General features: G+C 38.8%; 1 pseudogene; it reads right to left on the bottom strand.

Moving 5' to 3' along the window:
- The window catches only part of LOC115381991 (glypican-5-like), a 54,659-nt pseudogene that overhangs the window by 40,425 nt on the left and 908 nt on the right, over positions 1-13,326 (bottom strand).

Genomic DNA, 13,326 nt, shown 5'->3' on the forward strand with positions numbered 1-13,326 from the left:
ACGAACTCTCTAACCTTAAGAACCCCGTCATCCTCCTGCCCTGGCAGCTAATATCAGAGGTGAAATTGTAATGTACAAACATTACACTTGTAGAGAAACAAACAAAAATACTAAAAAAGAAATAATAACTTAAGTCAAACAGAACCCTCAGTCTAGAAGTGAAATTACTGTAACACCAACCTCAGTCTGATTATCCACACTATAACATCAGCCGACTAAACATTCCAACTACTCCTAGTCAGCTGAACTGCAGTCTACCAGTAACAGAAATCTCAGTCTGACTGCAAACTCCCATAATACCAACTTCAATCTGACAACAGTTCATCATTGGTCTAACTCACCTCCAAGTATGTCCTTTGCAATATCAGCATTTGTGTTAACACCTGTAGCACTCCTTTTTTTTTCTGACTTAGAGGCAAACAAGCAAAACGTGTGAGTCCACAACAGTAACAGACATGTAATTGCACACAAAATCATTTCTGCCTACACATGATATGATTATTGATGTGTTCCCACTGCAATTTGACACTTCCTTAATGCCTTTCTATTTATTGTTTGACCAGCTCTAATACAATATAACAGAAGAAAGATGTGCATTAATTTCTATCTTTTAAAGAGTCTCATGTCCTGTCAGTTCTGCATTAGAGTTACAGCCACACAGCGAAGCTGTTGTAACATTGCTTAATGAGTGAAAAAATGTTAATATATTCACAAAGTCAGTTCAAAAACAAGCTTCTGTATAAATTTGACCTAACATTTAAGTGTTTTAATTTTAGTTTTGTGTTTCCTTCCTTTGTGCATGAATACAGTATAATAGACACTTTTTCAGGGGACCTGTGACAGAGAGGAAGAAAAAAGCCTTTTGATGGTTAGTAATCCGGGGCTAAATAGTGTTACTGTATTCGCATACAAGAGAAATGGAGAAATCCACTGAGACAAAGTAATTCTAGAAAGAGAGTATTCACAGACCTTTCCACAACGTCTTCACCGCTCCAACATGTGTGCTGCTCAACCTCCATCTCGCTTTCGCAAAGCATCTCTGGCAGTTCTGAGAAAAACCACTGGTACCGCTGGATGGACCCCTCAAATTCTCTGAAGAGAGAGCAAGAGAGAGCTAAATGCTTGAGTTGTTAATAATGGGGAGGGCACTGTACCATGTGCTTTTTATTTGTTCCAGTTCTGACTTGTCATTTTTAATACACAGAAAAATTTGTTCTGACCTTAGTGAAGCATGGCAATTTACAAAGAGCCAAAAGGCAACATGAGGAAGGAACATAAGCATAAAACACCTTTGGACTATACAACAATGACACTGTGACATGCAGATTTTTACATATTGTTATACAAATGTTTTCTAAGATTAAATTATGAAAGGTTGACGAGAACTGATCTGGCCTCAAACACAGCATGAGAAAAACACCTGCTTTTGCCAATAATGATGTTAATGTGGTGTAATCAGAACAGCTACAAGGTTTAACAGATGGTAACTTTACATGTATCTCAGTATATCTCCAAATGTGTTTTCAGGACTTTAAGTCATATCTGCTAATAAGTCATATCCCCATCAGTCCAAAACCGTGTCACGAACAAAAACATCTAGAGGTCGCAGTGGTGTCAAGCTGAATTTATTTCTGAGGATTTATTCCTCCAGATATGGCAGTATTGTTTTTGTACACAATCCTCCTCAGACCCCCTGAACTCTCCATCTGCTGCTCATTTTACATTTTCTGCTATGTATTTTAAAAACTTTTGCTGAGGGACATATGCCCCTCTTGACCGAACTGAAACCCCACAGCTAGACGGTTTTCTTTAGCTCATTTTACTTCTTGATGTTGATATGATTCTTTACTTTCAAAAATACCTTGACAGTTTTTTCAGGCTTCGACTCTTGTCTCCTCTTGAACCTTTCAGAGGAAACGACCTACAGACAAACACAGAAAAACACTCAAATTTTATTCTGCATTAGTCACAGCTTAATATTTATATAATCCAGTGTTCAAAACGTACCTGTGGGACTGCGGTTGTAAGCGCTGATGAGCATGGGGTCCGACTGAGGGGCGGGAGTTCACCGTTACTGTTGCTGCAGGTGGTGTAGGGTGCATGGTGGTGGTCTGTGCTCTCAACACTGTGGGAGCAGCAGCTTGAGGACCACATACCTTCTCCACCTAAAAAGAGGCCCAGTAATTGTGGACAGACATTAGACATCACAAATAAAAATTAATAGTGTGGCATAATTAATATTGTGAAAGTCATATACGTGTGGTATGTTGAAGTGTGTGCTCACTTCACTCGAATGTAAATGTATAAGAGAAAACACAGTTAAAGGACCTTTTTCCTTTGGGATTTTTTGAGTGTTCAATACCACTTATTTGTTCATTCAGCTACCTCTCAATTGCAGAAAGTGGCATGGGTGTGGATGTATTATGCAAATTGTCAATATAAAATCTTTATACTGATATCAAATGTACGAAAAAGTAATACGTATCACATGTAAAACGATGCATTTACCTTGATGTAGTTTAAGTGCTTTCTTTCAGATACAACATGCTCGAGGGGTCTACATTAGGGTATTAGGGTTTATTTTTCATTAAAAAAAGACCAGAATAGCACAGTAGCTCTCCTTTGATATTGGCATACAGTTTACCGGTTTTTAAACGTCAATACAAAAATGCTCCTGTGTTTGAATTTATTTAACATGCTTATCTATTTAACATTGCTTCTTTAAAAAAACTGTTCTAGGTTTTCATGTCTAAGACTTCATGTTAATTTGTAAGCTCTAATACGGAGTTTGCGGTCCAAAAGTCAGGGGCCGACTTTAGGTGTCTCGTAAATAAATATTTATTGAATGTTCTGTTCTTATTAGCAACAATTAGCAGTGGAGTTATGCTTGTGTTTTGTTTACCTCTCAGGAATCTACTCTACTAAGTCCACAATGTTCTCTAAAATTTGGACTGCTTCTCTTTTTCTGCCTCCAACAGTGTGTGCATGCATGCATGTGTTTGTGTGTTGTCTGTTTGTCTACAGATTAGCCACAGAAACTTTCTCATCACTCTGAACCAAGCTGCATTCTGGGTATCGGTTGTCCCGCCAACCAGAGTCTTTGTCTGGCTGTGGATCTGTATTCACCCTAACATACACACTCGCGCTCACACAGACCGGGGGGAACCCCGGAGTCTCTGGAGGAAGAGGCTGTTTTTAGCCTATCTAGGTACAAGGCATTTTTAAGAACACCCAACTGCTTGGCTGAGAGAAACTCATGGCCTTCCTGAGTCTGTGTCCAAGCTTAAAATGGCTTTATCATTGAAGAATTCTGGTTAGGATGCTTCAATCTTCCGCTACTGACCCTGAATAATATTAGTTTTTTTGTTGTGTTTTACAGGGGAAAGATCTGAGCTTAACTTAATGGGCTGGCATCAAAGTGCAGAAATCAAAGTTTCTACTGTAAGTAATTTGAAGTTTGGGAAGTTTAAATTCAACTCTGTATTATACCATTAGTCCCATAATCCATATTGCTTACTGTGGCTGTGATGCGTGGCCCATGCAGTTGAGCATGCAGTATAGCATCATTCACATGGTTCTGAACTGCCAGCAGAGCCAGCTCAAGGCTGTTGTGGTTGCTAGAGGTTGCTAAAGTGGCTGCTAGCCGCTGAAGCAACACCACCAGCCCACCCCAGGGGGCACCCAGGTCAGATATGGCCACCTGGAACAGAAGGGCAGGAATGTGAAGGACATCAGAAAGCACATACAAAATACTCAGAAAGAAAGAAAGAAAAATAGACTTCAGCATTCATTCAAACAAAGAAAGTTGGGTGATGAACACACACACACACACCACACACACACACACACACACACACACACACACCATGTATATATATATATATATATATATATATATGTATGTATGATATATATATATATTTATTATATATTATAATATATATGTGTATATATATATGTATGTGTGTATATATATATATATATATATTATATATATATTAATATATATATATATATATTATATATATATATATATATATATGCTAAAACCCAGTCAGTTTCATTTGATATATTCAATATTCATTGGATATGTATATGTATGTACATAGATAGATAGATAGATATAGATAGATGGATACTTCTTGAAACCTACAAGTCTTAAGCAACGCACGCACGCACACACACAAACACACACACACACTCAGATCTCAGTAGATTATTGCTACCCTGCAAACTTTGATGGAAAAACTTCAATTCATTTTCACATGGGAAGTGATTTTTCCAGTCCAACAGAAATACTGAAAGGAAAACGGCTTGAGTGACACAAATCAAAATACTAATCTTGTCAGTCGTTTCTAAAGTACTTATTTATTTAGTTATTCAGTTATTTATTTAATTTGGAGTAAAATGGATTTATTTAATGAGAATACTCTGTGAAGGACTTTTTATTTTGTCAACCACCACAGATCTTCTAGACCAAACTAACTAATTGCTGGTTGTTTCAAGAAACACACAGCAAGAAGCAAGAAACATCTTAGGCCTCTGTTCATCACAGGTCAAACAGAGAAAGACAATCAAACCTAACTAACCAAAGCATTAGAATGCTCCAGTCCATTGAAAAAAAAAAAAAAAAAAGAAAGAAGAAAAAAAATCCACAAAGGCACAGGGAAAACATACTAGGTTTCAAATCCTAGGTTACTTATCTTAACTAGAGCACAACTTCTAAAAAGGAAAGTTGAAATTTATCACACACGCTTAATCATGTATCACTTGCTCATTGAAACATTGTGTTTGATGTTGCAAAGATGCTTTCTGATAACTTTGAAGATGATGTGTTCTCACGTGTTAATAGTCATTATTTTGAGCTCAGCGCTCAAAAAGCGATTGAAACCTTCCATCCAGAAATACTTCAAAACAAATCTGAAGCACTGATACGCTGCTATTGTCTGTCTGTCAGACGTTGCTAGAATTACTCATCGATGAAATGCAACAGCTTTACCAACCAATCAATCAATCCATCAATCAATCCAGTTTTGGATTGGGGCTTTGGGCTCTGTTCATGCAATTTAAAAAGGGCTATATAAGTGCATCCACCTCCACTGGTGTGTGAATGGGTGAATATGATATTGCAGTGTAAAGGGCTTTGGGCTCTGTTCATGTAGTGTAAAAAGTGCTATGTAAGTGTAGTCCAATTACATCTTAAACAGGCCCTCAATTAGTGCAAGTCCTGTCAAAGGGACATGGCTCACACATACTGTGTCACTATGAAGACATGAAATTGACTTGCTTAAGGTTGTTTATAATCTGTAGTCTGAGTTTCTTAGAAGCAGAACATGGAAATTCACAACTTTTAAAAAATTGTCAGCACAAAATTGTATTGTTGACTCGTAAGTTATCTATTTCATGATGTTCATGATGACAGTTTTCTTCAGGCTGCCATGCAAGATGCTGCAGTTCCATTGCGAGTAGTTTGGGGTTCAGTGCTTTGCTCAAGGACAAAAAAACATAAAAGAATATGGACAGGTGAGAAGGGGGATTGAAATTACAACCATGCAAGTGACAACAACCGCAGTCCTTATCCAGGCACAATCCACAGCTACTAACACAAGAGAAATGCAGCAGAAAATGCAATGTAACAAAACAATGGGTTGCAGATTCCTATAAAAGTTAAATGTTGAATCATGTATTTTAACTCTTCTTGACCCATTCTCTATTTGCATCAAATCCCAGCAATTTCCCTGCACATGAGTAAAATCAAACCTGATCTTCTATCTATATCTATTTCCTGAAGGCACCAGTTGCAGACATGGATAATATAATATAAATGACTGCTGAATACTGAAGTGTCATCACTGATTCAGTGGATAGTGACACTGTGCAATTCATCCTAATGTCATACCCCAGCATATGAGAAACTGACCCTAGTACTAGCTTGAAGGAAGTAGAGACACATGCACATATCTAATCATAAAAACACACAAATTCTTAAAGATACATGCAAATCATTGTAACTTCACAAAGAAATCTGTGTAGCAACAAATGTACAAAGTGACAGAGATCATGAATATCATGCAGATACCATGGCGTATAAATTAATCAATATACACTGAAAAAAATCTCTGCATGCATGCAGAATCAACAGTGCTACTGTTACAGTCCCATGGGGTTGAAATTTCTCTGCTAATATTTGCATCTTCTTTTTTTATTAAACCCAAATCATATCTACGGCTATAATTTACAAATAAATTCTTTCAAAAATAAAGAGAGAATTTCTTCATAAGACTCGTGCATTTCTAAAAATATAAAACACCTGATAAAGTGATGGATGACACACTGACGTACTCCTGTAAATGCGGAATTCTACACTAAAATGAATCAAGTTTCTGATTATGCATTGCAAAAACAACGCAGATAGATGCATTTAAAAAGATACACACACGAAACAGTGAGCAGTCAGACTTACCAGGCACCCTCTCATGATGTTGACACACAGCCCCGTACAAGGCCGTATCAGCGTCAGCCCTCTGCAATGGGAGCAGTACTGCATCCTCACTAAAGCCTGTCCACACTCTCTGGACAATGCCACTTTCTCGGTTGCATTCAGCACCTCCCCGGCAAGTCTCAACAACTGGCTCAATGCTCGACCGGTTCGAGCGCATGGGACAGGCTGCTGACCAGAAGGCGAGGATGGAGTCCGAATGGGCTGATGTCCTGCTGTGTCATCCGCAGGCAGTCGTCGTGATTGGTAGAATGAAAGGAGATCTGAGTTGACGTGTGGCCGATCCCAGGGTTCAACAGGCGGCGGTAAACCAGAGGGAAGAGGTCATTGTAGAACTGACGTACAGCGTTGTCCAGTGAGGCATTGGCTTGTCCAGAAAGGTGGGATTTGATGTTATTGAATAACTGAAGCACAAGGGGGTGACAGTCAGAGGCCAGAGTGGAGTAGGCACTGTCAAACAGACTGCTGGTCAGATTTGATGTAAAAGAAACAAGTGACTCGAAGGTCTCTGGGACGGGAGAGAAGAGAAGAAAAAAGACAAGAGGATTTGATCATCAGTTCAATCTGTGGCACACAACAGTGTGGGAAGTAATAAATAACTAGCTGAAACATTAACAATAGCACCAAAAACCATTTGCAGAATCTATTTTTTTTCTTTAAGAGCCCATTCTCATAGCTTAAGAATTGTACATGCAATTTTACAGGAAATGATTCCATGGAGCTTGAACGTTCAATCATTCAGAAGCAATACACAAATTTGCTTTTTTTTTTTTTTTCGCTACTTTTATTTTTTTTTAACTGGCTTTCCTATCCCCTTTTTTTAACGAGTTCAGGGTGAAGTTAAGACTGCTTCATTGGTACATGGAGAATGGTAAATGTATTTTTAAGTTTAAGAGCAGCAGGATATTCAGAACGTTCACACTGACATAAATTAAAAAACAACTATTCAATTGATTTCAGTTACGCTAAAAGATACCGTTCAACAAGGACAATAAAAACCTCTGACAGTAAAACCATCCATCCATCCATCCATCCATCCATCCATCCATCCATCGTCTTTCCCACCGGGTCCAAATAGACAGGATGGCAGTTTGGAGAGCCAAGAACTGCAGACATCCTAGTCCCATAAAAGTACCCCTATCTTCTGAAGGGATCCAACAAGTTCCTTTGACATGAACTCTCCAGCAGGGTGGAGGCCCAGTCTGATATCTTCCTGATGGACCCCTAACGGAAGAAGGGACCAGGAGGCTTCGTAGCAAATACCAAACTGCCTCAACCGGCTCCTCTCAATACAGACAAGTAGAAAATTGACTTCAAGTGTCTTCTGGATAATCAAACTCACTCCATATATGAGCCCCTCATCACGGATGGCAACCTTGGCGTGGCAAAAGGACTTGCAAAGCCTTGGTAACTCAAGAGCTTATAATATGAGAAGCAATGTGTTCATGATAGGATCAAATCAGGTGTGGCGCGAAGACCCAGAGATATGCAAAACAAACAAAATAAATTTTCACCGTAACAACAGTATTCATATACAGTATGGTGTACTTGAAGAAAACCTCCACATGCACAGGGGTAATGTCCCCACTCCCCCTGAGAAAGATCCTGAACAGGTATTTTTTTTTAGCTGTGAAGACATTGCTATCTAATTCTTTTGTGAGTATTTTTTTGGTGGCCATTCATCATTTTGTTGTCCATCTTACTTTTTAATGACCTCTTCTCAAAGATACCGTATCTTCAAGTGAAATACATTTAAATGGGGGGCATGCAACCAGCATTACATCTAAATGAGAGGTGGTGTTTCCATTCCTGTATATACATTTGTTTGTCCTGTTACACGAGCTGTGTGTAACCGACCTTGGTGTGACTTTTTCCTGCTCACTCACAAGCCAAAATAGTTCATACTTGATTCATCCCCCAAGTTTGTTTTCACTGCTCTGTTATCTATAGTCGGGTGATAATGAGAGCCCAATCTCATGATCCAACGTGCTTCCTATGTCAGACAGGGTCCAATAAAGAGGAGAGCACCCTGCCCTTTAGAGAGGCTGCAACAGTGTGTGTCTCTGTGTGTAAAACCTGTAAAAAAAGGATGATGTCAGACCAAAGGCATCTTCACGAACACACACATGCATTTGTAGGCGCATGCACACACAAGGACATGTAGGTAGGCCTATTTGCTTATTAATTCATTAAAGTCCCTCTATCATTAAGTTACACTTAAGGGAGAGAGAGAAGGAGGGTGTGTGTGTCATGAGGCTGAAGACACCTCAGTTGACATCAAGTTATGTGGGAAATCATTAAATGAGTCAAACCCCCCCACTTGAGGCAATGAATGCACAAGACAGCAGCAGTATTTCAGCTGAGCGGGTTTAACAACGCGCAGGAGGCTGGTGCAGCTGCAACTGCAAGCCTTTTCAGAGTGAAACACTTATAGAGAGCCACTCTCTTTTATTTTATGTGTTTGCATGCACATGATCTATTAGGAACAAGTCAAACACAGACTGCATCAAGTAACATGTCAAAGACTACTCAAGGGAGGGTCATGTGATTAGTTCTTTACTCCCTGTGATTGGACAACAGCTGCAATGTGGACATGAGGGCAGGAAGGTCAGGCAGTGCCAGGAGAAACACACGCAAGCATGCAGACACATATTTATGCACACACACACACACACACACACACACACACACACACACACACGAAATTCATGCACTTAAAGTTACCAATTGTTACTTGTCTAACCTCAACCAAATGCTCGGCTTTGAAGAAGAATAATTGCCATTTTTACGGTCCCCAGAAAGAAGACCAGTCTCAAATAATGATAATGTGGGTGTGTGAACAGATTTAGGTCCCCAGACAGTTCAGTTCTTGCCACACATACATCTGTACTCACACACATGCACACACACAGGACAAAGTAATCCATGGGGTGTAAAAAGAGCCCGGCTACAAGCTCTGTGGGCATGTCTCAGTTTCTCCTGTGGGTTATAATCACTGTGCTTAGGAAAGAAGATCCGTTGTGACCCGGCTCAGCTGTTGAGGAAGAGGCTGTGCAAAATTAATTCAATTTAATTGTTTAAATTTACTTCACCAACTGCCTTTCAGCAGGATTCAATTCTATTTTCTTCAACGTTTATAATCGATAGCTGCACAAAAGACATTTCCAGGTTGTCTGCACCTCCAAAAAAGGAACATCTTTAGACATTTACCAACAATGTTTAAGAGTGATCTCTCAACAAACTTTAAATTTGTCTCTATTCCGTTGCAGTTTCGTCTCACTTCAGCCTTTTCTACAGTATGAATGTTATGCATAAATTGTACCCGTGGAATGGTTTACCCATAAATATCTTCTAAGAATGAGCCTGAGTATTAGGGGGAGAGATAGAGGAAAAACAGGGTACATGTTTGCCATCCTTGTCTGGTGGCTTTCATCAACTCAACCATTCTCATAATCTCCCCCCTAGATGAGCACACACACCACACCACACACGCACGCAGACACACATGCTTACACTCAGACTGGTGAATAGCGTTGAGAGACAAGTGGACAAGCAGAGTATTCTTCCTTCTATTCAGAGCAGCCCGTTAGAGACCGGCTGTTGCCCAAGGCAACAACACTTCGCCGCGGATACGTGCTGAATGTAAACATTCTTCGTGCCTCGCTCTCTCATTGGTCAAGAACAAAACCTGATTATCGCAGTGACAGAGACAGACGGATGGAGAAAGAGCGCGGAGAGTTGTAACAAAGTTTTCCGCTGCTCCCTCTGAGAGTTTGCTCTCTGAAAGACTCAATCGAACATCAGTTGTTTGTTTGGCTAGCCACTGTGGCGCCTCACAAAATAAACTGGCCTCACACCACCACCCTGACACAAACTAGATATTCCGTGATGACCACAGTAAGTGAGAATGACAGAGGGCTGCAGCCTCCTGACAGAGCCGCACCAACACCGAAATCACCACTGGTGTCACTCTGCCTTCAGGCCTGATGAGAAAACATGCCACTGCACTGAAAACGAGAGGAGTTCATTGTTTGAAAAAAATATCTGTTTCTAATCAATGAATATAAAATATTTACTGATTTATTCTGTGAAAGGTTTTTTTTCCTGCAATGGTAATGAATGATATGAAGAAAAACTGTTCTCAGCTATTTGAATTTACAACAAATTTTAGAATATTACTTTAACAGTGGTCATAGCATCACACATTAAAATTTTATTTGGTCTTCAAAATGTGTCCACATGCTCTGTTATGAAATAAAGCTTATGTATATATAATATTAATGTTACACTCAATAAATACTTGAAAAATTAATTTATTCTGTCTTTTTGAGTACTGAAATGATTAATGGATATTTACAAATTATATCTTTCACTTTTTTAATTAATAAAAAATCCCTGGTAAAATCATTTTATCATGTTATTTCATTTGTGCATCTATATTGAGTGCAAAGACTCAAGAGACAGTGTTTATTCAAAAGATTCAGAATTATAACAGTTTTTCTGAATTGAGTGGAAATATATTTGCAATATCTTAAATAATTAAAAAGGTTGAGAAAATTATAAATGTATTTTAAAAAAAAAGGAGGGAAAAAAACTTGCACTGAACTTTAAATCACTTCACACAGTACATTTAATTTGCTTAATTCTGTATTTAAAATTTGCTCAGTATACCAAACTGTATTAAACTTCACAATGTTTTGTCCTTTCCTTAAGAAATAAATTGATTTCATATCTACTCTGCCACTAATTTCTTACCTTGGTAAGCCTTGGTGTGTCCAGCGATCAGGTATTTGAGTTCAAAACTGAAGGATCGCATCTTCTGCTGCGTCTCACTGCGAACAGCTGCCATGTAGCTACCCTCCATCTTACTGGTACAGCAGCTAGGCCCGGGGTGGACACACACAGAGACTTATCTGAAAGGCAGAAAGTCACATCAAATAATATATCTGCTAAAAATGTAGATATAGCCAAAGTGCACATAAATGTCAGTCCTGGTCATTTGGTGGTCACACACATTTTATGAAAAACATGGACACTTTCACAAACTATTGATGTTGAATAATACATTTTTCCTTTTCTGCACTGGTTTGAATTGAGTCATTTGGCTAGTGCTTCTTTGGATTAAAAAAAAAATTACATTAAAAAGAAGTGTTGCGGTAAGTAGTCTTATAACAACACAATGACGGTTATGTGGAGTTTGTGTGTTCTGTCTTTGTTCAAGGTTGTCATACATTTATTGCTAAATTCAAATAATAGTTATTCTGGTGGTCCTGCATTGCACATTGGGCAATGGAGGCCTGGATACGATCCCAGCTGACTCTCTCCAGAAGCAGAGTACATCCTGCAAGGTTGGCTGTCCACCACAGGCAGTCTCACACACTCACACTTTCATACATCCAATTCAGGCAACTTAAAGTCAGCAATTGACCTTAAAAGCCTGCTTGTGGATGGAGGGAGGAACCTGCAGTCAAACAGAAAACCCAAGTAGCACACTGAGAACATGTGAACTCCACACAGGAAGTCCAATTTTTTCTTGTGCCTTCTTACTTTAAAGAAAGAACTGTGATTGCTACACCTCTGTGTGGTCAGATAAAGAACAGACTTCTAAGTAAAGAACAAATCATTTCTATAAGTTTCTTTGCTCCAATGCATCAATGTATATATACATCTAGAAAAGTTTGTTGAATTTCTTTTTTTTTTGTCACCACAGAAATATTCAACAAGTGAAACTACTGCTGCTTCTAACTGAATCCTAATGGAAAGAAGTGTGAAAAATATTTTCTCCACATTTCATCACAACAAAGCGGGCTCGTTCTTGGTAATTGCTTGAATTAATTTAGGGGCCTGTAGCATGTCCAGCAGAAACCCTCATGACCTCACAAGATTAATTATACAAAGAGACTTTTGGGAGCCAACACAACACGATGGCATGTGCACTGAGCGAAAACTCAGTGTGTGCGTGCGTGTGTGTGTGTGTGTGTGTGTGTGTGTGTGTGTGTGTGTGTGTGTGTGCATGTGTTTTAAGTCTGACATTAGTAGTCTACTGTAAACCAAGCTGACAGCCAGCTGACAGAGATCAAGGGGAAGGAGAGAGATGAGAGAACTGTTCTTGGTACACATTCACACAGGACCTGACAACAGAGCACATTACTGTGGTTGTTATTCTTTACTGTTAATGGTGTTGTATGCCATACTTGCTTTTGAACCCCACACACAAGCAGACTTATTCTCATAAGTCTATTCTTGCAAAAGTTCAACAGCTTTCAAACAAAGCCCTCAAAACTTAAAGAGCAATCATGATTCAGTAAACTTCTAATCTGATGCTCTCTATTTTTTTTTACTCAAAAATATTAACCCCCATGCAAGTGCCAGATAAAATCGGCAAATACAACAGGCTAAATGTGACTTTATAGAAACTACTAAAGTCACTGCAACAGCAACCCGTGTACTCACATATAACACCTTTGTGCATTTTTCATATATTGGAGTTTGTATGGACACATTTTCATTCACAACCCCTTGCAATATGCAGAACATGTAGTTTGTGTCTCCAAATGAAAGCTTCAGCTTCATAATAAGGTTAGGTTATTTTATTTCTATGTCTTTGCAGAAGAAAAGAGCCAATCACATAAGAGAAAAACATGTTTAAAACTTAGTTTTCTCTGGCTAATCAATTGATGGCTATACTTAAGCTTGCAGAAAAGTAGCACATAGTTTATAAATTCTACAATGACTTCTCACTATTGAGTGTATTTTCCAAATAAAGAAGTCTTCATTGCAATGCATATACAGACGCTCTACACAAGATTCATTGCGGAATAATGAAA

Source organism: Salarias fasciatus, chromosome 23 (genome assembly GCF_902148845.1).
Source record: "Salarias fasciatus chromosome 23, fSalaFa1.1, whole genome shotgun sequence".
Classification (NCBI taxonomy): domain Eukaryota; kingdom Metazoa; phylum Chordata; class Actinopteri; order Blenniiformes; family Blenniidae; genus Salarias; species Salarias fasciatus.